Below are 25,282 nucleotides of genomic sequence, written 5' to 3'. Positions count from 1 at the left end.
CTCTGAGTGGATTTAAACTGCCAACCTTTCAGTTAGTAGCTGAGCACTTAACTCTTTGTGCCACCTAATACATATATACACTAGGAGGTTTTCCTCCTTATTTGTACTTTAATGTTTTGTAGACTCTTATGAATACTTGTTCCTGGCAGTGAACTAGATGCTAAAGAACAGAATAGGCACATGTAACCCTCTCTCACCTTCTCCCTCCCCTTTCACAGAGATGAAATGAAAAGGAATTAATGAGGACAGATTATTGGATTAGGGCCCATACTCAGGGCTATAACAGCATGAGGAGTTTCTCCTGTCACTTCAGTTCTTGTTCAGGAATTGGTACCTGCTTTTTGTGAATCACAAAGACCAGTGCTTTATATCAAGCCATTTAGATTTGGGGTATGGAGCAGTGACTTAAAAAAATTAAATTTTATGTTCAGAGATTTTTTCTAATAATTATTTACATTTATTTTAATTGTATATTCTAAAACCGCTACAAAAAGGGATGAAATAATTGTTTAAATTTTAATTCATATGGGTCAAATTGTATGTTAAACTACCTATTGTCACCTTCACAGTCGTTGTTATGTTTGAGCCCATTGTTGTGGCCACTTGTTACCAAGTATGACCTGCTTCTCCAGGGACTGATCTCTCCTGACAACATGTCCAAAATATGTGAGATGAAGCCTTGCCATTCTTGCTTCTCAGGAATATTCTGGCTGTACTTCTTTCATGACAGATTTGTTCATTCTTTTGGCAGTCTGTGGTATATTCAATATTCTTTGCCAACCCCTTAATTCAATGCCTTCAGTTTTTCTTTAGTCTTCCTTATTCATTGCCCACCTTTCATGTGCGTATGAGGCGACTGAAAACACCATGGCTTGAGTCAGGCGCACATTACTTTTCAAGGTGACATCTGTGCTTTTGAACACTTTAAAGAGGTCTCTTGCAGCAGATTTGTCCAATGCAGTGTGTCGTTTGATTTCTTGACTGCTGCTTCCGTGGGTGTTTATTGCGGATCAAAGTAAAATGAGGCCCTTAATGACGTCGACATTTTCTCTGTTTATCATGATGTTGCTTATTGGTCCAGTTGTTAGGCTGTTATTCTGTAGTCTTTGATCTTCATCAGTAAATGCTTTAAGGCCTCTTCACTTTCAGCAAGGGAGATTGTATCATCTGCATATCTGAGGTTATTAATGAGTCTTCCTCCAATCCTGATGCCTTATTCTTCTCATACAGTCCAGCTTCTCGGATTATTTGCTCAGCATACAGATTGAATACATATGGTGAAAGGATACAACGCTGATGTACACCTTTCTTGACTTTAAACCATGCTATATTCCTTGCTCCGTTTAGATGACTGCCTCTTGTTCTATGTATAGGTTTCTCATGAGAACAGTTAAGTGTCCTGGAATTCTCATTCTTCCCCATGTTATGCATAATTTGTTATGAGCTAGAGTAGGTCTCAGAAATAATGTGCCATTTCTTCCAGTTGGTTGTGCACAGCTGGTCGTGCACCCTAGGTGGTAGCAGCTAAGGCCTGTCTCAGAAACACTCCCCTCCTCACTTAGCATGAGTCTTCACACTGCTCCATCTTCTTTCCCATGTGTGTCTCCTGCCCTCCTCAGTAAAAAAATCAGTGGCTGGGGAAAATGATAGTAGTCCACTGATGAGATTTATTCTTTTATTATACTTTATTTTATCATTTGTTTTTATAACATAGTTCCGTTAAAATCAAGGGTAATAAAAATGTTTGTATGATGGAAGTGGATAATCCCACCCATTGTGCCCATCTAAAGTTTCATGAGAAAACTGTGCCCACAACAGAGGGCTCCCACTCCTCTGGCTCACTGTATTTTCTCCTTGTTTATTTGCTCTTCCCTCTTTCCTGATGGATGCATGGGACCACTGAGCTTCAGGACTCCACAATTCTCCTTTTCATACCAGTGTTACTATAATCTTGGGTTCATGGGCTGCCTCGCCACAGATTTACTCATTCTGTTTCTGTTAATTATTTCATTACTTAAAAATTTCTCATGAATTTTTCCAGAAGTACATTCTATTCCTCAAAAACTTGGAAGCAATGGGAAAGTATGCAATAAATAACAAGAAAACATACGTAATGCATAGAATAAATTATTAACGTTCCGATATGTCTGTTATCTTACTTATATTGACATGTATGTGTGTTAGAGTCTCTGGTTGATTTAAATGGTTAATATCTTGAGCTGCTGACAGAAAGTTGGAGTTCGGGTCCACCCAGAATTGCTGTGAAAGAGAGGTCTGGCAGCCTACTTCCGAAAACTCAGCCACTGAAACCCCTATGGAGTACAGTTCTACTCTGGCACGCTGGTGTCATCATGAATCAGAACTGACTCAGTGGCAACTGGTTTTATGTGTGTATTAGCACACACATTTATGTATATTAACACGGATATTGTATCCTGGTATTTTCATTCATCATTAGTCTTTTCTCATGATAAATTTTTTTTGTTTTTTTTTAATGAGGGCATTAAATTACTTTATAATATTCTGTGTGCATGTAGTATATGTTTTTTAACGATTTGACTATAGTTGCAATAATAAATGTGCATGTTTCTAGTAACTTCAACCTATACTTAAACATCTTTTTAACATACATCTCTGCCATTAAATCTCTTTGTTTAATTATTGTTTAACACTCTTTACGCCTAAGAGATGGTCTCAGAAGCAGCCCTGATCAGTTTTTCTCCCTCTTACTCATTAAGCCCCTTAATGTATTCCAAGGTATCAACTACGAAGGATTTTACGTCCTTATCGTTTGTTTATTTTTCATTCAGTCAGTATATTCCATGGGCCAGAAATAGTCTATGTTATGCGGATACAGTGGTGAAAGGTACATAGTGTCCCTGTCGTCATGAAGGGGACAACCCAGTGCAGGGGGGAGGAGCACTGGGGAAATGCATCTGAGAGCAAGGACAGACAACCCTCCAGGAACCACACTGGACTTCAGAGAGGCTTGTTGGCTGCTGTTCACCTGGCAGGCTTCTAGACACCAGAGTACCCTTGGGCTTGGTGCCTACTCCTCGCTCTATTGACACCCTCCCTCTAGGATGCCTCAGGGAGTTTACTGCTATTTGTAGCTAAGGACGTGAGGTTTATACCTCCATCCATTCAAACTCCTCCTGGGTCCAGACTCATATATTCAAATGTCAGCCTAACTCTCTGTATTGACCTCTTTATGCATTATAATGATACATTCCTCATATGGCCATCATGAAAAGCAAACATGAAAGGAAAAGCACAGGAGTGCCTGGCACCAGTGTAGGTACTCAATGAACATTAGCTGTTGGTATTATCCTTGACATCCCCATGTGGGGTGAAGTTTTATTACCTGACATCTCCATGTGAATATCTAACACCTACACCATGTTATCTAGGCTATGAAACAATTCTTGGTTCCAACCACCATTCTTTTCTTATCCATGAATTTCTCAAGGCTTCGGTGATGGGATTGTGTGTTTTTCCACACAATGGACGTGATTAGGAATGATTGGCCAGGTCCTACACAATAAATTGCTCCAGCATTCCTTTGGGTGACCATTGAGACAAGTTTCAGCCAACGAATGTAGCAAAGAATTGGAACCACTCTCAGCTGTTCATGCGAGTACTCTCAATCCAGAATATCTGGTAAGTCGACTGTTAGGGATTGAATTGTGTCCCTCCAAAATGTATGTGGAAATCCTAACCCCTGTACCTGTAAATCTGACCTTGTTAGGAAAGAGGGGGCCTGCTTTTATTATGTGAATGAGGTCATACCAATGTAGGGTGGGTCCTAAGCCTAACTCTTCTTAGTTATAAAAGGAGCAGAATACACACAGACACAAACAGGTGAAAAGGAAGACAGATAAAGAAGACAGATGCTTCTAGAAGGCCAGGAACACAAATGATTGCTGGCATCTACTAGAAGCTGAGGTAGACAAGGAAGGAACTCCCACTACAGCCATGCCCTGAATTCGAACTACTACCTGCTAAACTGTGAGAAAATAAATTTCTGTTCTTTAAAGCCATCCAGTTGTGTTATTTTTTGTTATGGAGGGACTAGGTAACTAGCACGCATACCCGTTCTTATAAGTTCAGCCCAGTGCAGAATAATTTTCTTCCCTCCTTGGTCTAGCCCACCCGAACCTGCTCTTTCCCTATCAGTGTCCTTTGCTTTCACCTAAGAGCTATGACAGAGTCTGCTTGATGCTGATGCATTGAAATTTCAATTTATTTTTTATTTATGATTACTATTAATTCCAGTATTTTCTACAGTTTTCAATGGAGACAGTCCTATAATCTATGAATAGCAGTTATACTTTTTCTCTTTTTGTACTAGCTTACACTTCCAGTGTTCAATGTTTAATAAAAGTAATGATAGAAGCACCCTTATTTTATTGTTTATTAATTTTAAAGAGAATGTCCCACACGTCACCATGAACTATCATGCTAGTTGTAGTTTTCCACGTTCGGGAACTCCTTTTCTGTTCCATATTTGCTCCTAGTCCTTATCTCTCCGTGTGATTGGATTTTATCAACCTGCTTTGCCCCCATCTCTTGAGGTGAGCATATGTCTTCTCTTCTTTCACCTATGCATGTGGTGAATGAAATTACTAAATCTTTAACATTCACTCAAATTTGTATGCCTACAATAAACCGCCTTGATCATGGCATGTTACGTGGTTTATCCTTTGCTGGATTTCCTTTGCTGGCATCTTACGTAGGGTTTTGCATCTCAGTTACTGAGTGTGCTTGTCCTCTAACTCTTCTTCTACCATCCTTCTCTAATTTGTTATCATTTTTAAACTAGCCTTAAGGATCAAGTTAGGGGAGTATCTCATGGTTTTCTAATCTCTGTTGACTATGTACAAGATTAAAATGACTGTTTCTTGCATGTTTGCTGGAACCTGACTGGAAACGATCTAGGTCTGCCGTTTTCTTTGTAGGGAGATCTTGAACTACTGACCCATTTTATTTAGTGGTTAAAGGCATCTTCTAGTGCTAATTTACTTAGAAAAAATTCTGATGCATGTTCTAGGTTGCTCGAATCTCATCTTCAAATATTGATTATCAGGGCTTGTAGCCTCATGCAAGGCAATTCATCAATCCCAGATTTCCCCAAAGTCAGGCTCTGCAACTCTTCCCGGTACCAAATTCCCTCATTTAAGACTTATTTGCAAAGAGACAACAGTATGCTATCTACGCAGTTGTTTATCCGCAACCTTCTTGAGTCCATAATGTGAGGATATAGTCTTCTAATACTTTTTTTGTAATTGTTCTCTTTCTTATTTTTTTTTTTCCTTTTTTCACTGCCAATACCCCCGCCCCCCGCCAGTCTAGTAGTTTTAAAGCTGTGCGTTTCAGGTTCAAGTCTGTAATCCAACCGAGCTTCTGTGTGTGCTGCATGTGTGCATCAAAAGAACACGCTTGTAGAAGCAGAAAGCAGGCAGTGCGACTGTTGGGTTGTTGGCGGGGGAGGGGGAGGGGAGCTGCTGCTCAGAGAGGGCGCCCGAGGGAGGCACGAGATGCGGGGCTGCCCACCGCAAGCCCACAGGCTCCAAGGAGGAGGAAGCTGCTTGCACCATGAGCCTTTTGAGACAGGCCCAAGCCCACCCAGCCGGGTGCTAACCTCGCATCCGACAGGCTTGCAGGTTCCACCAGGACTAGGGGAAGCCTAAGGCCAAGGAGGGCAAGGTCTAGGGTCTGGACCTGAGAACTGGTTCTGCCACTTGTGATCGCAGCGCTTATGCTGGAAAGGAGGGCAGGAAGCATATCGCAACGTGTGTCCGGACGATGACCCAGAACGGGGGAGTTGTGGTCACCCACGGACTCTGGGTCTGCATATGGAGGCCCCCAGGGTGCAATTCCAGGAGCAGAAGGCAAAGCCACAGAGGCCAAAGTGCACCTCGCCGATGCTTCCCAGGGGCATTGCCCCAAATATGGGGAGCAGTCCCTCCTCTGGGCTAGGGACTTTGTTTCCTCCATTGTCATCACTGACTGTGAGCAGACTCTAGTCTATGCAGACTAATGACGAGTTATCAAAATGAGCTCCAAACTCCGGATTTGAGTTAAGGATCATAAATTAACACAGAGAAATACGATTTTAGCAATAAGTGACTGTTTGAAGCCCAAGTTGCCTGAAAACACTGAATTTCAGTCTTTCAGCTCCTCTGCTAATCTAGTGACTAAGAACAGGATCTCACTGGAGCTCAAAGATGTGGGGCACTGGGAATACTCTGGGTCTGTCTGCTCACAGCTGATTGCCTGATCCCAGTTTTATTACACAGCTTAAATCCAGACCAGAAGAGGAGTTTGGGGCTTGACACCTGACATCTTAACACCAGTTCCTGTTTCTTGAGGAAGGAAGAGGTAAAATAAATCAGCGTTTACTGTGTCCTTCTCCATCCCCGGAAGTCTTCATGAAGACCCTCTCAGATAAGGATTGACAGGGAGTGGCTTGGTTTACTATTTGACTTTGTCCTTCAGTCACTTTGTTTATGTCCTGCATGTAAACTATTATGCATTGACAGAAGCATTCTAATTCTTATGCAGAATGACTAGACCTGCTGCAGAATGACTATATTGTGCCTCCCTTGGGCACCCCTGTCTGCGCAGCACCCCCCACCCCCAACTGCCCAACAGCCTCTCTCCTGGCATTCTGCATCTAGAAGCATGTTCTTTTGATGCAGAGATGCAGCACACACAGAATCCCAGCTGGATTACAGACTTGAATCTGAAGACCTTATGCAGAATGACTATTTATGAACCCCTAAGCTTTTTTTTTAAGCTTAGTACTAAAGCAGGTACTTACTCCTCAGAGAAGGCCCTGGGGGAGGTTGATACATGCATTCCCCAGTGCTCCTGCTGCTCTAGAAGTGCCTGAAATGCCTCTCTGGGAAAGGCCTTCAGATTAGGCTCATGGCCCACGTGGGAATTCAGGCCTATTTTTCTGTTAGAACATCTCATTTCGCTCTGAAAATGTTATTATCCAGTTTATTCACCAGACATGAGTACAGACATCTCATATTTTCAAAATAATCCCATTCTCTAATACTAATTTGCCACCAAGAGTATATTCCAAAGTGTTTCCAATAGGCTAGAAAGTCTTTCCAAAGAGGGGAGTCCTGTGCCATGTTGTGCAGTGACATCAGGATTGGCATAATATGTTTACCCAGATACCTACCACTTTTTAAAAATTTTTTATTGTGCTTTATTTGAAACTTTACAGAGCAAATTACTTTCTTGTTCAGCCATTTATACACAATTGTTTTGTGACATTGGTGGCAATATTCATGATGTGTCAATATTGTCCTCTCCTATGCTCCAGTTCCCCGTTCCCATCCGCCATGATTCCTGTTCCATCCTGCCCTCTTTTCTGTGCTTTTGGGCAGGTTTTGCACTTTTGGTCTCATACACACGATTGAACTAAGAAACACTTTCTTCACGTGTGTTATTGTTTGTTTTATAGACCTGTCTAATCTTTGGCTGAACGGCAAACTTCAGAAGGTACTTTCGACTTCGTTGCTTTCCATAATTCCTGAAATTCCAAGTCTACCACCTGAAGAACTTCCTTAGTGTTTCATTTAGAACAAGTCTGGTGGCGATGAATTCTCTTAAGCGTCCTTCACCTGAGAATGTCAATATTTTTCCTTTACTCATGAAGGAAATAACAGCCTATAGAACACTGGGTTAATGTTTCTTTTCTTTCAGTGTTGAAAAAATGTTGTTTTCACAGCCTTTTGGCCTCCATGGCTTCTGATGATGAATACAGAGTCATTCCAATTGTTTCTCCTGTGTGAAATGAGTTGTTTTCTCTCTAGCTTCTTTGAAGATATTTTCTTGGTCCTTGTTATTCCACAATTGGCAGTGAGGCATTTGGGCGTAAAATTATGTGAGTTTAACTTGTTGGAGTTTGCATAGCTTCTTGAATCTGTAAGTTTATGTCTTTCAACAAATTGGGAAGTGTTGAGCCAGTATTTCTTCAGATACTTTTTTCTACACCACATATTTTCTCTACACCTTATGGAATTCCAGTAAATAAATGTTAGATATTTTTGGATTTTTTTTAGGCTCTGTTAATTTTTTTTTCAATATTTGTCCTCTGTTTTCAGATTGGATATTTTCAATTGAACTATTTTCATCTCATTGATCCTTTTGTCTGTCAACAGCATTCCGCTGATCAAGTGAATTTTTTATCTCTATTTTTCCTGTCTAAAATTTTCATTTGTGAATGGTTTCTATGTATTTTTCTATTTTTCTAAGGTGTGCCTGTTACTTCTTTGAGCGTGGTTAAAGTAGCTTTTTAAAGTTTTTGTCTATGATTCCAAGACTATGTCTTACTTCAATCTTACAGAAAATGTCGATGTTGTTTGTTTTAGCAATCACTTGACCCAGTTATGTTCAGGCTGCAGGTTCTTTCCCAACTTCTGGATGCTGTGGCTCAGATGTCAGTTCAGATTTTGAAGACTTTGCGGTGATATTTGGATGTAATCTATGGGAGTGTCACTCAGTCTGGGACCTTGTTGGTGTTCTAACCCATAATGCAGTTCTCAAAGGATTGATCTACTTCTTGGGGTCAGAGCAAAGCATATGCAACTGTGGGAGTGGGGGGGGGTATGAAAAACAACTTTATGGTATCCCTCTCTTGAGCCGCCTGGTCTCTGTCTCTCTGAGGCTCTCTGATGTCTGAGCAGCTACCTTCCTGGTCCACTGGCAAGAATGTTGGGGCTTTAATCTCTTCATTCTGCTGTGCAGTTAAGTGACTGTGTCTGCCTATGAGGCCAAATAACGGTAAGATGGAGAAAATGTAACAGAGATTCCTCTATATCATTTGGTCCTTATATACTTAGGTCAGAGAGAAGGCACACTGTTTCTGGTGATACTTCCAGACAGGTATGGAGAAAAAGGCATTAACAGGTCGATAGCTGCATACTAGGTGTTACGGATTAAACTCTGTCTTCCCAAAATGTATATATCAGCTTGACTAGGCCATGCTTCCCAGTATTGTGCGATTATCCACCATTTTGTCAGCTGGTGTGATTTTCCAATGTATTGTAAATCCTACCTCTATGATGTTAATGAGCGAAGATTTGAAGCAGTTATGTTAAGGAGGCAGGGCTCAATCTACAAGATTAAGTTGTGTTTTAAGTCAGTCTCTTTTGAGATATAAAAGAGAAAAGAGCAGAGAGACAGGGGGACCTCAGTACCACCAAGAAAGAAGTGTCAGGAGCAGTGCATCCTTTGGACCTAGGATCCCTGTGCTGAGAACCTTCTTGTCCAGGGGAAGATTGGTGACAAAGACCTTCTCGTAGGAGTGACAGAGAGAAAAAGTCTTCCCCTGGAATTGGCACCCTGGATTTGGACTTATAGAGCCTCCTGGACTGTGAGGGAATAATTTTCTTTGTTAAAGTCATCCGTTTGTGGTATTCCTGTTACAGGAGCACTAGATATCTAAGACACTAGGTACCAGGAGATGTACATTTCCGAGCTCTTTCACTCCCAGGGCCACTATGACTAAGTAGCCATTGCCATAAATCCATGCGAGCAGACTATTCTGATTACTGCTTTGACTCTACTGTCTGTTATGGTAACCACACCCACCTTGTCTTTGTTGATTGAGTGCCACCACTTGGCTGCTACCACCACGGGGTCCAGTCAACTGCATTGTAGTTAGGTGTCTTAATTCAGTTAGGGCAGTTCTCACTGTGGACTCTTACTTACATAAAATAGCAACCACAGAAGTCTTCAATAATGCTGAGGCTTGCTTCCCAAATTTGTACCTCACCGCTATGGTAAAAAGAGAGCCCTCTGGGCACTCCGTGTGTGGGTCTGTGGGTCCAGCCTAATAAATCCATTCTAATCTGCCAGTTTCCCTCAGCCTTTGGTTACCTTCTCCTATAGTATACAATGGCAGATCTGCCATTTCCACTTGATTTATTGTAGGCCACCACTTAATCCATGCTTCAGTAAACCAACCAAATAAACTATGAGATCCTTTTCTAACCTCTGAAGCTGAAACACTGAATGAAGAATCTATGCTTCCTGGGTCTATATCAATAAACTCAGACTAATCCACCTTTATGTTGCTTGCACCATTATCCCACACCCATAATAGCCATTCCCACACATATTCACCAGGTTTCTGTATGTATGTATTAGAAAAATCAAGCAGTTCTTTTGGAGTTTAGCATACCTTCTCCTGGGTCACACTTCATAGTTCACCTTTTGGGGCTTGTTGGGACTGAAGTCTAGGTATAGGTCTAGAAGCAAAAATAGGCAGTGGCAGTGGGATGTTCAGCCGTGTCTTATAAGACATCTGCCTACGGTGATACCCCAGGCAATGCCCCAGACACCACCCCAGGAGACAACTCAAACAAGACACTTCAGGCACAGCTGAGGGTAATCTCATTAGATGGAGGTGGAAGGGATAATTGTTTTACTGGGAAGGGTGCCTTAGCAGGCAAAGTTAGAGAATCTCTTCAGATGGGAGTAAGAGGTCTGGTTCTGTTAGGAAGAGCGATTCAACAGAAATTGGAGGTTCATTGTCCCCCGCTTCCTGACTGTCTGCCCATATGTCCTCATCCCGAGTTTCAGGATCCCATTTCTTTCCAATCAGTGCCCTCACTCTAACTTCAGACACCATTTGAGGCTGGATATTCAACTGGCGCTTTAATTCAGTCACTCTTATGATAAGAATCTGAGTTTATTTTTGGCAGCATTAGCCTTGTTACTATAAGAAATATGGTTTTCTTTCTGGGCACAAGTGGCAGCTTTCAGATCTTGTATGTGGTGCTTGAGCTTTGAGTCCATTTCTTTCATTCACCAGTGTGACTAGCAAAAGCAGGACTAACCAAGCAGCTTCCTTATTATTCTTATTCTGACAAAATTATAGAAAAGTATCAAATATGTAATCAGGCAGAGCCTTGTCTCTCACAAATATTTGATCCAGTGGTAGTAGTATTTTGCGTATTTCTATTGTCACCTCCCAGCATGGATTAGCAATAGCCTGTTTACTACTGGAGACAGTCATCAGTGCCTTTAAGACTAGCCAGACTTGAGAATCAATTCAGAAAACTCATCCTTAAGATTTGGTTCCTCTAGAACCACAGTAGGTACCAAATGTCTTAGCCTGGGATCTCTAGAGATGCAAAACTAGTGAAGAGAATATATATATATATATATGGAAACCCTAGTCGCATAATGGTTAATAGCTATAGCTGCTAACCAAAAGGTTAGCAGTTCGAATCCACCAGGCGCTCCTTGGGAACTCTGTGGGGCAGTTCTACTTTGTCCTGTAGGGTCACTATGAGTTGGAACCGACTCGATGGCAATTGGTATATATATATACACACACACACATACACACACACATATATATATGCATACATATGTTAGTTGTGGCTGTTAGAGGCCATCGATCCTGTGTAAAACAGAATGAAACACCGCCTGATCCTGAACCATCCTCACAATCATTGCTATGTTTGAGCCCATTCTTGCAGCCATTGTGTCAGTTCATGTTGTTGAGCGCCTTCCTCTTTTTTTCTGACCCTCAGCTTTTCCAAGCATGATGAGCCTCTCCTGGGACAGGTCCCTCCTGAAAATATGTCCAAGGCACGTGAGACGAAGTCTCGCCATCCTTGCTTCTAAGGTGCATTCTTGGTGTACTTCTTCCAAGATGGTTTTGTTTATTCTTCTGGCAGTCCATGGTATATTCAGTATTCTTTGCCAACACCATATTTTAAATGAATCAGTTCTTCGGTTTTCCGTATTCATTGTCTAACTTGCTCAAGCACGTGAGGTGATAGAAAATATCATGGCTTTGCTCAGGCACACCTTAGTCCTCAAAGTGACATCTTTCTTTCTCAACACTTTAAGGAGGTCTTTTGCAACAGATTTGCCCAATGCAATACATTGTTTGAATTCTTGACTGCTGCTTCTGTGGGCATTGATTATGGATTCAAGTTAAATGAAATGCTTGATGACTTCAGTATTTTCTCTGTTTATCATGGTGTTGCTTACTGGTCCAGTTGTGAGAATTTTTGTTTTCTTTATGTTGAGGTGTAATCCATACTGAAGGCTGCAGTGGTTGCTCTTCATCAGTAACTGTTTCAAGTCCTCTTTACTTTCAGCAAGCAAAGTCGTATCAGCTGCATATCATAGGTTGTTAGTGAATCTTTCTCCAAAACTAATGCCATGTTCTTGTTCTTCGAGACCAGCTTCTCAGAATGTTTGCTCAGCATACAGATTGAGTAAGTATGGTGAAAGGATACCACCATGACACATAACTTTCTCATTTTAAACCACACAGTATCCCCTTGCCCTACTCAAATGACTGCCTCTTGGTCTACGTAGATATTCCGCATGAATACAGTTAAGTGTTCTGGAATTCCCATTCTTTGCTAAGCTATCCATAATTTGTCATGAGCCACACAGTTGAGTGTGCTTGTATAGGAAACAAAAACAGGTAAACATCTTACTGATATTCTCTACTTTCAACCAAGATCCATCAGACATCAGAAATGATATCCCACATTCCATGTCTTCCTCTGAATCCAGCTTGAATTTTTGGTAGTTGCCTGTCTGTGTACTGCTGCAACTGTTTTTAAATTATATTCAGCAAAATTTTTCTTGCGTGGGATGTTAATGACATTGCTCGATAATTTCCGCATTGCGTTGGACCACCTCTCTTTGAAATGGGTACACATATAGATCTCTTTCAGTCATTTGGTCAGGTAGCTGTCTTCCAAATATATTGGAATAGTCAAGTGAGCGCCTCCAGCACTGCGTCCCTGTGTTGAAACATCTCATTTGGTACTCCATCAGTTTCTGGAGCCGAGTTTTTTGCCAATGCCTTCAGTGCAGCTTGGAGTTCTTCCTTCAGTACCATCAGCTCTTGATCCAATGCTACCTCCTGAAATGGTTGAACGTCGACCAATTGTTTTTGGTGTATTGAGTCTGTGTATTCCTTCCGTCTTCTTTTGATGTTTCCTGTGTTGTTTGATATTTTGCCCATAGAATCCTTCCTTCAGTATTGCACCTAGAGGCTTGAATATTTCCTTCAGTTCTTTCAGCTTGAGAAATGCCAGGTGTTTTCTTCCCTTTTGGTTTTCTAACTCCAGATCTGTTCACATTATTATTATCATACTTTGTCTTCTCCAGCTTCCCTTTCAGGTATTCTGTTGAGCTCTTTTACTTTATTTTTCCTTCCATTCTCTTTAGCTACTGTACATTCAAGAGCAAGATTCAGAGTCTCTTGTGACATCCTCTTTGGTGTTTGCTTTCTTTCCTGTCTTTCTAATGACTTTTTGTTTTTTTCATATATGATGTCCTTGCTATCATCCCACAACTAATCTGGTCTTCGATCATTAATGTGCAGTGCATCAAGTCTATTCTTGAGATGGTCTCTAAATTCAGGTTTGATATACTCAAGGGCATACTTTGACTCATGGACTTGTTTTAATTTTCTTCAGCTTCTACTTGAACGTGAATATGAACAACTGATCATTTGTTCTGCAGTCAGCCCCTGGCCTGATTCTGACTCATGGTATTGACCTTCTCCATCATCACCTTCCACAAATTTGATTCCTATCTATTCTGCCTGGAATGGTTCACGAGTATAGTCACCATTTATGTTCCTGACGAAAGGTATGTGCAATGAATAAGTCATTGGTCTTGCCAAATTCTATCATGTAAGCTTCATTGTCATTTCTATCATCAATACCTTATTTTCCAACTGCTGATTTGTCTGTTTTGTTTTCAACTTCGCATTCTAATTACGTAATTATCAGTACATCTTGATTGATGAATGCATCACGTTTGATCAGTTTCAAACTGCGGAACTTGGTAAAAACCTTCAACTTCTTCATCTTTCACATTCATGATTTGTGTGTAAATTTGAATAATAGTCTTATTAACTGGTCTTCCTGGTAGGCCTGTGAATATTATCCTATTGTTCGTAGTGTTCTACTTCAGAAAAGATCTTGAAATGTTCTTTTTATCGATGAATATGATGCCGTTCTCTTCAGTATCTCAATCCTGGCATAGTAGAACATATCATTATCTAGTTTAAAATGTCCAAAACCAAGCTATTTCAGCTCACTAATGCCTTGGATTACTGACCTTTATGCATTCCATTTCATTTTTGATGACTTCCAATTTCCCTAGATTCATACTTCCTTCATTCCACATTCTGATTATTAAAGGATATTTGCATCAGTTTCTTCTCATTATGAGTTGTGCCCCATCAGGACACGTCATTAAAGTGGGATCTACTTTGAGGAGGTAGCTCTTCCCCACTCGTATTTGGAGTGCCTTCTAACCTAAGGGGTTATCCTCTGTCATTCAATCAGACAGTGTTCCAGTACCATTTGTAAGATTTCACTGGCCAGTTGTTTTTAGAAATAGGTCACTAGGTCCTTTTTCCTAGTCTGTCTAAATCCAGAGCTCCACTCAAACCAGTCTACCATGGGTGAACCTGGTGGTATTTGAAATACCGGTGGCATAGCTTCCAACATCACAGCAACATGCAAGCCACCACACTACAACAAACTGACAGAAGAGTGGTGGGAGTTAAAAATAAGAAGAACCAAAAAGAGTGCTTCTTCCATGTCTGCTGATTTAGAGGAACCATGAAAAATTGTCAAGTGAAGAGTGATTCAGAGAAAAACATGGGTAGAATGTGACCTAATTTCCATAAAAACAAACAAGTGAATGTACTTACATGTGTCCCGGCAAAAAGAAGTGTGTAAAAGGGTACATATGTATCTTTGGACACTGGACACTTTGGGGGAGCAGGTACAATATACTTATGTGGGGATGGCTCTTATTATAACTTCTGTATACAAATCTCTGTTGTTAAATGTGTTATAAGAATGTAAAACCTTTTAAAGTTTAATAACATCATACGTGTATGTGTGTGTATTTGAAACATTTTTTTTTTTTACTATTTTATATATGTGTTTTTTAGTTATCTAGTGTGGCTATAGCAGAGATTCCACAAGTGGATGGCTTTAACAAACAGAAACTTATTCTCTCACAGTTTAAGAAGCAACAAGTTTGAAGTCAGGGCACCAGCTCTAGGAGAAAGCTTTCTCTCTTTGTGGCTCTGGGGGAAAGTCCTTGTCATCTATCTTCCCCTGGCCTAGGAAATTCTCAGCGCCTGGACGCTGGGTCAAAAGGACATGCTCCACTCCAGGCACTTCTTCCTTGGTGGTATGAGGTCCCTCTCATTTCTGCTCACTTTTCTCTTTGTATCTCAAAAGAGACTGACTCAAGACTCAGCCTTATCCTGTAGATTGTGTCCTCCCTCATTAATCTAACTGCCTCTAATCCCGCCTCATTAACATCACAGAGGTTAGAATTTACAACACATAAGTAATCACATCAGATCACAAAATGCAGGACAACCACACAATACTGGGCATCATGGCCTGGCCAGGTTGACACACATTTTGGGGGACACTATTCAATCCATAACAATAGAGAAAACACCGTCTTCAATGCCAGATTCAGAGACTTTTATCCATCTATGAAGGGCAAACACAGAAATTGAACAAAATTCAGACCAGCAAATTATTGCTTGCTCTTGTAACTAATGACTTCTTCTGGTCTCTATGCCTCGAAATGGCCAAAAAGAATTCTGTGAGGATTAATTCAGTTATTGCTAAAACATCTACTGCATGTACATGTCTACAGGTAAGGAAGAATGCTGGACACACAGGGACCATTAGACTATTGTTCTCCTTCTCTGATATGCCACGATCACCTTCTCCCCTTGTTGCTCTCCTGAAAAACCCGCACTTGTATATTCTAGGCTTTTTTTCAGGATTGAATTTGCAGGAAGTTAAAGATATATCTTTGAAAGATAAAGAACACTTTGGCCACATTGTCTTTAGACAGTTGAACTTCCCAGCCAACCTCTGTGCAGGATGGGAATTCACAATCCCTCCTACTCAGTACCTCTGAGCAGGACGGGATTTCTGTTTCATTATCAGGTGACTGCGGAATTCACCCCTCTTCAGAAAACTTACTTTCCTTTGCCTCAAACTGTACCTCTCAGGATCTGTCACGGTCACTCTGAGAAATTCACATAGGTAGCCTGTATGGAAGTGCCCATCCTAGAGTCCCTGCCCTCCCTTCCTTGCTCCATAGGGCTTCCTCTGACACTTGGGGTCGCATCTCCCAGGGAGTACACACCTCTGGCACTTCCAGGGATTCCCAGGCCCTGGGATACTGTGGATGGGACTTGGAACTCAATCTGTTTCTTCCCATCCTCACCTTTGATTATCTGTGTTCTGTCTTCACCAGATTTAGGAGGCCTTGTCTTCTCTTTGCTCGTTTCATCTCAGTCAGGCTTTTCTATTCCAACTCTCTGATCTCAGAACAGATCAGGTTAGACCACAGAAAAGAGAAAGAGCAAGCAAACATCACTGATCTGTGCAGAAGCTGCTGGGAAGGGATTCGATTCTCATTGGTTTAGGGTTTTATGCCCACTGCTCACCGGCAGGCAGGTTCCCCCCAGAGTCTGGCTTCTGTCTGGTACCTTGTACTACAAAGAACTCAGTGACCAGCCCACCTTCACAATCACACCTCCCTTAGAGCTATCTTTGCAGAGGCTCTTTGTCAGACTTCCATGTCCCACTGAAATCCTATTTCTCTTTCCTTACAAACATTATGCTCATTCTCAGGGCCCTGAGACCTCATTTGCAGATGAGTCTTGTCCTCTTCTCTCCTTGGCGGGGGAAGCTTTTGAGTGGAGCTCATGTCTTCGGACAGCTAACCTGGGGCTTCTTCCACCCTGGTGCCGTAGGGCTGCATCTCTCTTTGTACTAGAAGGGGTGTGGAAGGGGCACAAGGCTAAAAGAGGATGGATTTTCCAGGTGAGGTGGGTTTAAGAAGCTTGAATGAACTTCTTCCCTGACGGGTGCATATTTTGCAGTCCAGACATCCTGCTTCTCTCAGTCTAAGAGTCCTAGCACGTCTTCAGGCGCTTTCTCCTTTGACCTTGAGGCCATGCCTGCAATCTCTGCAGCCAGGTCTCCCACATGTGTAGCAGCACCAGTAGGTGTGGTAGCTTCTTCAGCCCCTGTCTCCTCCTCCAGATGCTCCTGGAGGTGCCTGGCTCTTCTTGCCAGAACTCCAGGATGCTGAGCAGGGACTCAGTGTTGGTTAAAGGATGTCGGCCAGTGACCACGTGTCCTCATTTCCTTTGAAGGCTTAGGCTAGTTGCCTGGGCAGAAGACAGCCAAGGTCAGTCTGAGCCTAAACACCTAGTGACCGACCTGTGACACTGCAGTCAGTGATAGATGTTGATTTCCACGCTCAGGTATCCGCAGGTGGCGGATTCAGAGTGGTCAGAGGAGAAGTGTAACTAGAGATCACACACTCACGAGGGCACGGATCAAAGGTCAGGGAAAATAGCTGAGGTCGTGGAGCTCTAGCGGAGCCAGTCTAGGGCCCAGGCCTCCCTCGTGTACGTGGCAAAGAGGTGATCCATATGCCGCCATCCGTAGACTGTGGACGGCTGGGGCCCTGGATGCCCGGATTTCGGCCTTGTCTACCGAGCAGTGACGCACGTGCAGCGTGCCACCGGAGGCTGTGGAGCAGCAGGGGGCAAAATCTTGAAAATGGGGGCTTCAGTTGACTTTGCCTGTGCTCTCCTTTGGCTGAGTGACATCGTGTGTTTCCTAGCAGGTGAGGGCATTCGTGGAGAGAGGCGGTTTCCATGCGTGCAGGCAAAGTGTGTGCTGAGATGCTGAGTTGCTGGAGAGCAGGGTGGACTCTTCAGACCCAGAATAGGCCTCTGGCAGGTATGTGTCAATATTTTCTGCCCATGGCACTCAGCCGGTTATTTGCATAGAATGTTATGAGCGGAATTAGTAGTCTCCGGAGAGGCTGCCACTTGTCAACAAGATTCACCCGGCCAGGGTCCACCCGTGATGTAGCTCCCCAATCAATCACTACTCTCTAGACCTTCCAGATAGACTAGCAGATCTTTTCTGCCCATGGGCAACCAGTAGAGCCAGAGGCCTTCTCTCTTTGCTCTTTCATCTCTAGGCATTCTATCAGGCATTCCAAGCTGTGAAGTGCCTGGGGGGAGAAGGAAGAGATTTCACAGAATGAACACATACAGAGATACAGGCAAGAGATGGTGATTGGGGATGTCTTGCCTACTGATATCCTGAGGAAAGTGGGAAAATTGGACCCTGGCCTGCTATGACAATGCCCTGAAGCAGTCCGCACCGGGGGCTCCCTTGTGCCTGCGTAGCCTTTCCCAGGATGTGCTCAAATCCTGTGGCCACTAGGTGTCCTGGGTCACAATGGAGGCCACTGTGTCATTTGCCTGTTGGGCTGGATCTCTGCCATTGGCTGAGTCTTGTCACCAGGCCCATCATAAGCTCTGCCCACTCTTCCTGTGGGGGGACTGTCTCCATGGTGATGGCAAAGTAGCCTGAGTTCCACCCACCTGGCCATGACTTCACTTACCTGGCCTGCTGACCCTCACTCAGACCTCTGTGTTGATCAAAATGAATGTCCGCCAGTGCCCAGGTGTCAGCATCTGGGATAAAGGATTCGGGACCTTGCCTGAGGCAGAAGGCAGCCTAGGTCTGCGGGTACCTGGAAGTCTAGTGACTTGTGACACTGCTGCCAGTGACAGATGGTGACTCCCACACTCACATATCCCCTGGTGGCAGAAGGATAGTGATGGGCGGAGAAACATGGCTCCGGAGCACACGTTAAATGGGGCACCAGCCAAAGGCCAGGGCCAGGAGTGGACGTCGTGGAGCTTAATTGCAAGCCAGAGAAGGGCCCAAGGATTTCTCCTATATGTGGCAAACAGGTCATCCGTGTCCCCACGTCCATAAACCATTGGACTGCAGGGCCAGACTGCCAGGATTTCGCCCTTGCCATCGGAGCCCGTCCACATACGCAGCATTGCACCGGAGGCGGGGACATGTAGACAGCAAAAATTTGGAAAATGGCATCATCTCTTCAATTTCCCTAGCATCGGCCTTTTTCAGCGGCATGCTTTGTTTCCTAGTAGGATAAGGCACTGACGGAGAAAGGCAGGAGTATGTGTGTAGGAAAGGTGTGTGCTGAGAGGGTGACGACGTTGAGACCATGTTGGGATCTTTAGTCCCAGGAAAGGCCCCTGGCGGGTGTGGGTCAATGTTCTCTGCTCATCCGAGTTGGCGGGGGAGGTTTTCACCAAACAAAGCAGCAGCGGAATTATTCGTCGCCGGAGAGGTTGCATCTGCCCACAAGCTCCACCTGGCCAGGGTCTTCCCCTACGGTATTGCCCATGTCAATCAACAGAAGCTAAGACCTTCCAGAGAGACTACCTGCTATTCTCTACCCACCGGGAAGCGGTCCAGCCAGAAGCCTCCCCCGTTTCATCTCCAGGCTCTCTGTCAGGCCCCTCATACTTGTGATGTGTCTCGGGGTAGAAGGAAGAGATTTCTCTGAATGAACACATCCAGAGAGTGGCCATAGATGCTGAGGAAGGGCGCCTTGCCTAGTGATATCCTAACGTAAGTGGAAAAGAAGTACCTGCCTGCTGTCCCAGTGTGTCGAACGTGTCCACATCAGGGGTTGGCTACTGTAAAATTATTCCCTGGTGCCTTCGATTTTGTGGCCAAAGACATGAGGAGCCGTTGTGTGTCCATGGGTACAACGGAGGGGTCTGCGGAACTGGCCGGTTAGGCTGGACTTCTCCTATTGGCTCAGTGTTTGTGACTCGTCCCCGTCAGAAGTTCTGCCCAGCCTTCTGGTGGCTGTCTCCATGGGGATTGGGAAACAAGCCCTAGGCCCCGCACTCAGCCTTCACCTGGCCTACCTGGCCTCTTTACCCTCATCTAGACCGCTCTGTGCGTGAAAGAAAGGATGTCGGCCACTGACCAAGCATCCTCATTTCCTTGGAAGTATTAGGCTCCTTGCGTGGGCAGAAGACAGCCAAGGTCAGCCTGAGCCTAGACATCTAGTGACCTGTGACACTGCAGCCAGCGATAGATGTTGATGTCCACGCTCAGGTATCCGCAGTTGACGGATTCAGAGTGGTCAGAGGAGAAGTGTAACTAGAGATCACACACTCATGAGGGCACGGGCCGAAGGTCAGGGAAAATAGCTGAGGTTGTGGAGCTCTAGCGGAGCCAGTCAAAGGCCCAGGCCTCCCTCCTGTACATGGCAAAGAGGTGCCACCCTCCGCAGAGTATGCTGCCACCCGCAGACTCTGGACTGCTGGGGCCCTGGATGTCCGGATTTCGGCCTTGTGTTTGGAGAAGTGACGTGCATGCAGTGTGCCACCGGGGGCTGTGGCCCAGCAGAAGCAAAATCTTGAAAATGGGGGCTTCAGTTGACTTTGCCTGTTCTCTCCCTTGGCTTAGTGCCATCCTGTGTTTCCTAGGAGGAGAAGGCATTCGTGGAGAGAGGCGGATTCCATGTGTGCAGGCAAAGTGTGTGCTGACATGATGAGACCCTGGAGACCAGGGTGGACTCTTCAGACCCAGGACAGCCTTCTGGCAGGTATGTGTCAATGTTTTCTGCCCATGGCACTCACCTGGGTATATGCATACAATGTCATCAGCGGAATTAGTAGTCTCCGGAGAGGCTGCCACATGTCAGCAAGCTTCACCTGGCCAGAGTCCACCCGTGATGTAGCTCCCCAATCAGTCACTACTGTCTAGACCTTCCAGATAGACTAGCAGATCTTCTCTGCCCATGGGCAACCAGTAGAGCCAGAGGCCTTCCCCCTTTGCTCTTTCGTCTCTAGGCACTCTATCAGGCACTCCAAGCTGTGAAGTGACTCAGGGAGAGAAGAAAGAGATTTCAGAGAATGAACACATACAGAGAGAGAGGCAAGAGATGCTGAGTGGGGATGCCTTGCGTACTGATATCCTGAGGAAAGTGGGAAAATTGGACCCTGGCCTGCTCTGCCAATGCCCTGAAGCAGTCCGAACCAGGGGCTACCTTGTGCCTGCGTAGCCTTTCCCAGGGTGTGCTCAAATCCTGTGGCCACTAGGTGTCCTCGGTCACAATGGAGGACCCTGTGTCATCTGCCTGGCGGACTGGATCTCTGCCATTGGCTGAGTCTTCTCACCAGGCCCATCATAAGCTCTGCCCACTCTTCCGGTGGGGAGACTCTCTCCATGGTGATGGCAAAGAAACCTTAGTCCCACCCACCTGGCCTTGACTTCATCTACCTGGCCTGCTGACCCTCACTCAGACCTCTGTGTCGATCAAAATGAATGTCCGCCAGTGGCCCGGTGTCAGCATCTTGTATAAAGGATTCAGGACCTTGCCTGAGGCAGAAGGCAGCCTAGGTCTGCGGGTACCTGGAAGTCTAGTAACTTCTGACGCTGCTGCCAGTGAGAAATGGTGACTCCCACACTCACATATCCCCTGGTGGCAGAATGATAGTGATGGGTGGAGAAACATGGCTCCGGAGCACATGTTCAGTGGGGCACCGGCCAAAGGCCAGGACCAGGAGTGGACGTCATGGAGCTGCATGGCGAGCCAGTGAAGGGCCCAAGGATTTCTCCAATGAGGCAAAATGCAGATCAAGCCAAGGAACACAAAGATAAAGCAGCTGAAGAAATTAAAAAGGTTACTCAAGAACATAGTTAAAAATTTAATAAGCTGCAAGAAACCATAGAGAGACTGCAATCAGAGATTCAGAAGATTAACAATAAAATTACACAGTGAGAAAACTCAATAGAAAGTAAGAAGAGCACAATTGAGGAATTGGAAGGCAGAATTACTGAGATTGAAGATCAAATTCTTGGGACTAATATATTTGAAGAGAAAGCAGATAAAAGAATTTTAAATGAAGAAATCCAAAGAATCATGTGGGACTTTATCAAGAGAAATAACTATGAGTGATTTCAGTACCAGAACAGGGAGGGCTAACAGAAAATACAAAGGGAACTGTTGAAGATTTGTTGGCAAAAAACTTCCATGATATCATGAAAGATGCTCATCGAATTCCACATAAGGTAGATCTCAAAAGAAAGTGACCGAGACACATAATAATCAAACTTGCCAAAATCAAATATAAAGAGAATTTTAAGAGAGGCTAGGGATAAAGGAAGTCACCAACAAAGGAAAGTAAATAATAAAAAACTTGGACTACTCAGCAGAAATCATGCAGGCAAGAAGGCAAAGGGATGACTTACACAAAATATTGAAGGAAAAAAATTGCCAGCCAGGAATCAAACCATAACCCTGGCCCTCTGGCCTTCAGGCCCTCTGGCCTTAGCCCTCTAACTCTAGCCCCTAAGCCCTGAGCCCCAAAGCCCCTAAGACCCTAAGCCCTTAGGTCCTAACCCCCAAGGCCCTAAACTCTAACCCTAACCCAAACCCTAACCCCTATACCCTAAACTCTACAACCTAAACACCTACACCCCAAAACACTACACATCAAAACCCTACACACTAAACCCTATACTCTAAGCCTCAAACCCTAAACCCAAACTTCAAATCCCAAACCCTAAACCTAACCGTAAACCCTAAACCCTAACACCTAACCCTAACCCCTAACCACCCTAACCCTAATGACCCTAACCCTAACCCTCGAACCCTAACCCTCTAACGCTAACGTGAAACCCTAATCCGAAACCCTAACCCTCTAACTCTAACCTCTAACGCTAACCCTCTAACCCTAGCCCTAATCCTAACCCCAACCTCCAAACCTAACCCCAAACCCCAAACCCTAAACCTCAAATCCCTAGCCCTAAACCTAAGAATGAGCCTAAGCCTAACCCTATCACTTAACTCTAAACCCTAAACCATAACACTTAAAACCCTAACACGCAAAACCCTAACACCCTTAGCCCTAACACATTTAACCCTAACACCCTAAACGCCAAAACCCTAAACACTAACACCCTTAACCCCAACCCCTAACCCCTAAACCCTAAACTTAAACACTAAACCGTCTAACCCTCTAACCCTAATACCCTAAACCCTAACCCCAGCCCCCAGCCTTAACGCTCACTCTAAGCCTTAAACCTTAAGCCCTAAACCCTAGGCTCTAAGCCCTAAGCCCTAAACCCTAAGTCCTAAAACCCTAAACTCTAAGCCCTAAGCCTAACCCTCTAATCCTAAACCCTAAAACCTTACCCCAAACCCATCCCAAACCCCTAAACCTGAACCCCTAAGCCCTAGCCCTAACCCCTAACCCTAATCCTCTAACCCTAACCCTCTAACCCTAACTCTCTAACCCTAACCACAACACCAACCCCAACCTCTGAACCCTGAAACCCAAACCCCCTAACCCCAAGCTTCTGAACCCTAAGCCTAAACCCTCTAACCCTAAACCCTAACCTTCACCCCCTCACACCCTCACCTTCTCACTCCCTCACTCTATAATCTTCTCAACTTCTAACCCCCTCACCCTCTAACCCCTCACCCTCTAACTCCCTCAATCTCTAACCCCCAACCCTCTAGACCCCAACCCTCTAACACCCACCCTCTAACCCCAAACCACATATCCCAAACAAACCCAACACCAACCCCAACCCTAAACCTAAACCCTAACCCCTAAAACCTAACCCAAACCCTAACGACTAAACCCCAAAACCCTAAACCCCAAACTGCAACCCCTAACACCTAACCTGTAACTCCAAACTCTAACCTCAAACCCTAAACCTAACCCTGACACCTAACCCCAACCAAAAAACCCTAACCCTAAACTCTAACCCCAAACCCTAATGACCCTAACTCTAACAACCCTAACCCTAACATCCCTAAGCCCAAACCCTAACCCTTTTTGTTAGCAGCCATAGCACTTAACCACTAGCCACCAGGGTTTCCATGCGCAGTCACAGGAATAAACATATGCACACCCGTGTTCACTGCAAGATTATTCACAGTAGCAAAAAGATGGAAACAACCTAAGTGCTCGTCCACAGAGGAATGGATAAACAAACTACGGTACATACACACAGTGGAACACTACACGACAATAAAGACCAATGATGAATCTCCGAAACATCTCACACCATGGATGAATCTGGGGCGCATCACACTAAGTCAATCACAAAACGACATATACAGTAAGAGACCACTATCATAAAAACTCCTGAAAACATTTACACACAGAAACAATCCTTGATGTTCACCAGGGAGACGAAGAGCGGGTAGAGAAAAGCCAACTAAACAATAACCAAAAAAACCAAACCCACTGCTGTCGAGTCAATTCCAGCTCATAGCGACCCTACAGGACAGATTAGAACTGCCCCATAGAGTTTGCAAGGAGTGCCTGGTGGATTCGAACTGCAGACCTTTGGTTAGCACCGGTGGCTCTTAACCACTACGCCACCAGGGTTTCCAACCAAACAACAGATCGGTGGTAACTCTGGCAAAGGAAAGACGGTACACAAGACTGGGGAATCAACCTCAGCCTCACTCTAACCCTAACCCTAAACCACTTGTGCCCGAGCCTAGTAACCCCAGCCCTAACCCCAACCCCCAACCACCTAAAACCTATACCCCTAAACCTAACTCCCAAACCTCTAACCCCCAAACCTGGACCCTTAACACCAAACCCTAACCCCTAACCCTAATCCTCTAACCCTTCTGCATCTCTGGGCCTCTCAACTCTCCGTCTATTTTCTTCCTCCAAATCCTACTAACACTCAGTGGAATTTTGAAGTTTGAGCTGTGCTTTGCTTCTTGTTGTCTCCACCGGTCCCATCAAGGCACTGCATCATTTGCTCTGCTTCACTATTCAGTTCCAAAACCATGGCTTAGAATCGCCTGACACTGAACTTCAGCGATTTGGTGCAAGGCCGCGAGAGGGCGCGTGCACCGCCGGTTCTGTTCTGCCCACCAGACCCTCCGAGCATGGGAACCTCCTGGACCTAAGCCAGGACGACCTGGGTACCGCTGCAGTGGCGACAGCAGAAGCTTTTCTTCCCGAGGGACCCAACGCCCCAGGGCGCTCTCTCAATACTCCCATTAATGCTATGATTATCCTAACCCACTCCTTCTGCGCGACCTAGTGGGTCCTCTACCAGGCCCAGCCTTCACAACCCGCACCCCCCCGCCGTGGTCACGTAGAGGAACCTGCAGGGTCGCGCCCTCCCTGCCCAAGCTCTGCCCCTCCATACCCTGATGCCCTGCAGGCCTCTACTAGGTCCCCGCCCAGGGGAGAGTTGTCGCCCCGCACGGGTGGGGGTACACGAGGGAACATTCGGAAACCACCCCCAGGCACGAAGCCGACTGCCCGATTGCCGGTATTGAGACCATGTGAGCAGGGCTGCCCCGCCAACTG

Source organism: Loxodonta africana, unplaced genomic scaffold, assembly GCF_030014295.1.
Source record: "Loxodonta africana isolate mLoxAfr1 unplaced genomic scaffold, mLoxAfr1.hap2 scaffold_31, whole genome shotgun sequence".
Lineage (NCBI taxonomy): Eukaryota > Metazoa > Chordata > Mammalia > Proboscidea > Elephantidae > Loxodonta > Loxodonta africana.
This window is presented reverse-complemented; position numbering follows the sequence as displayed.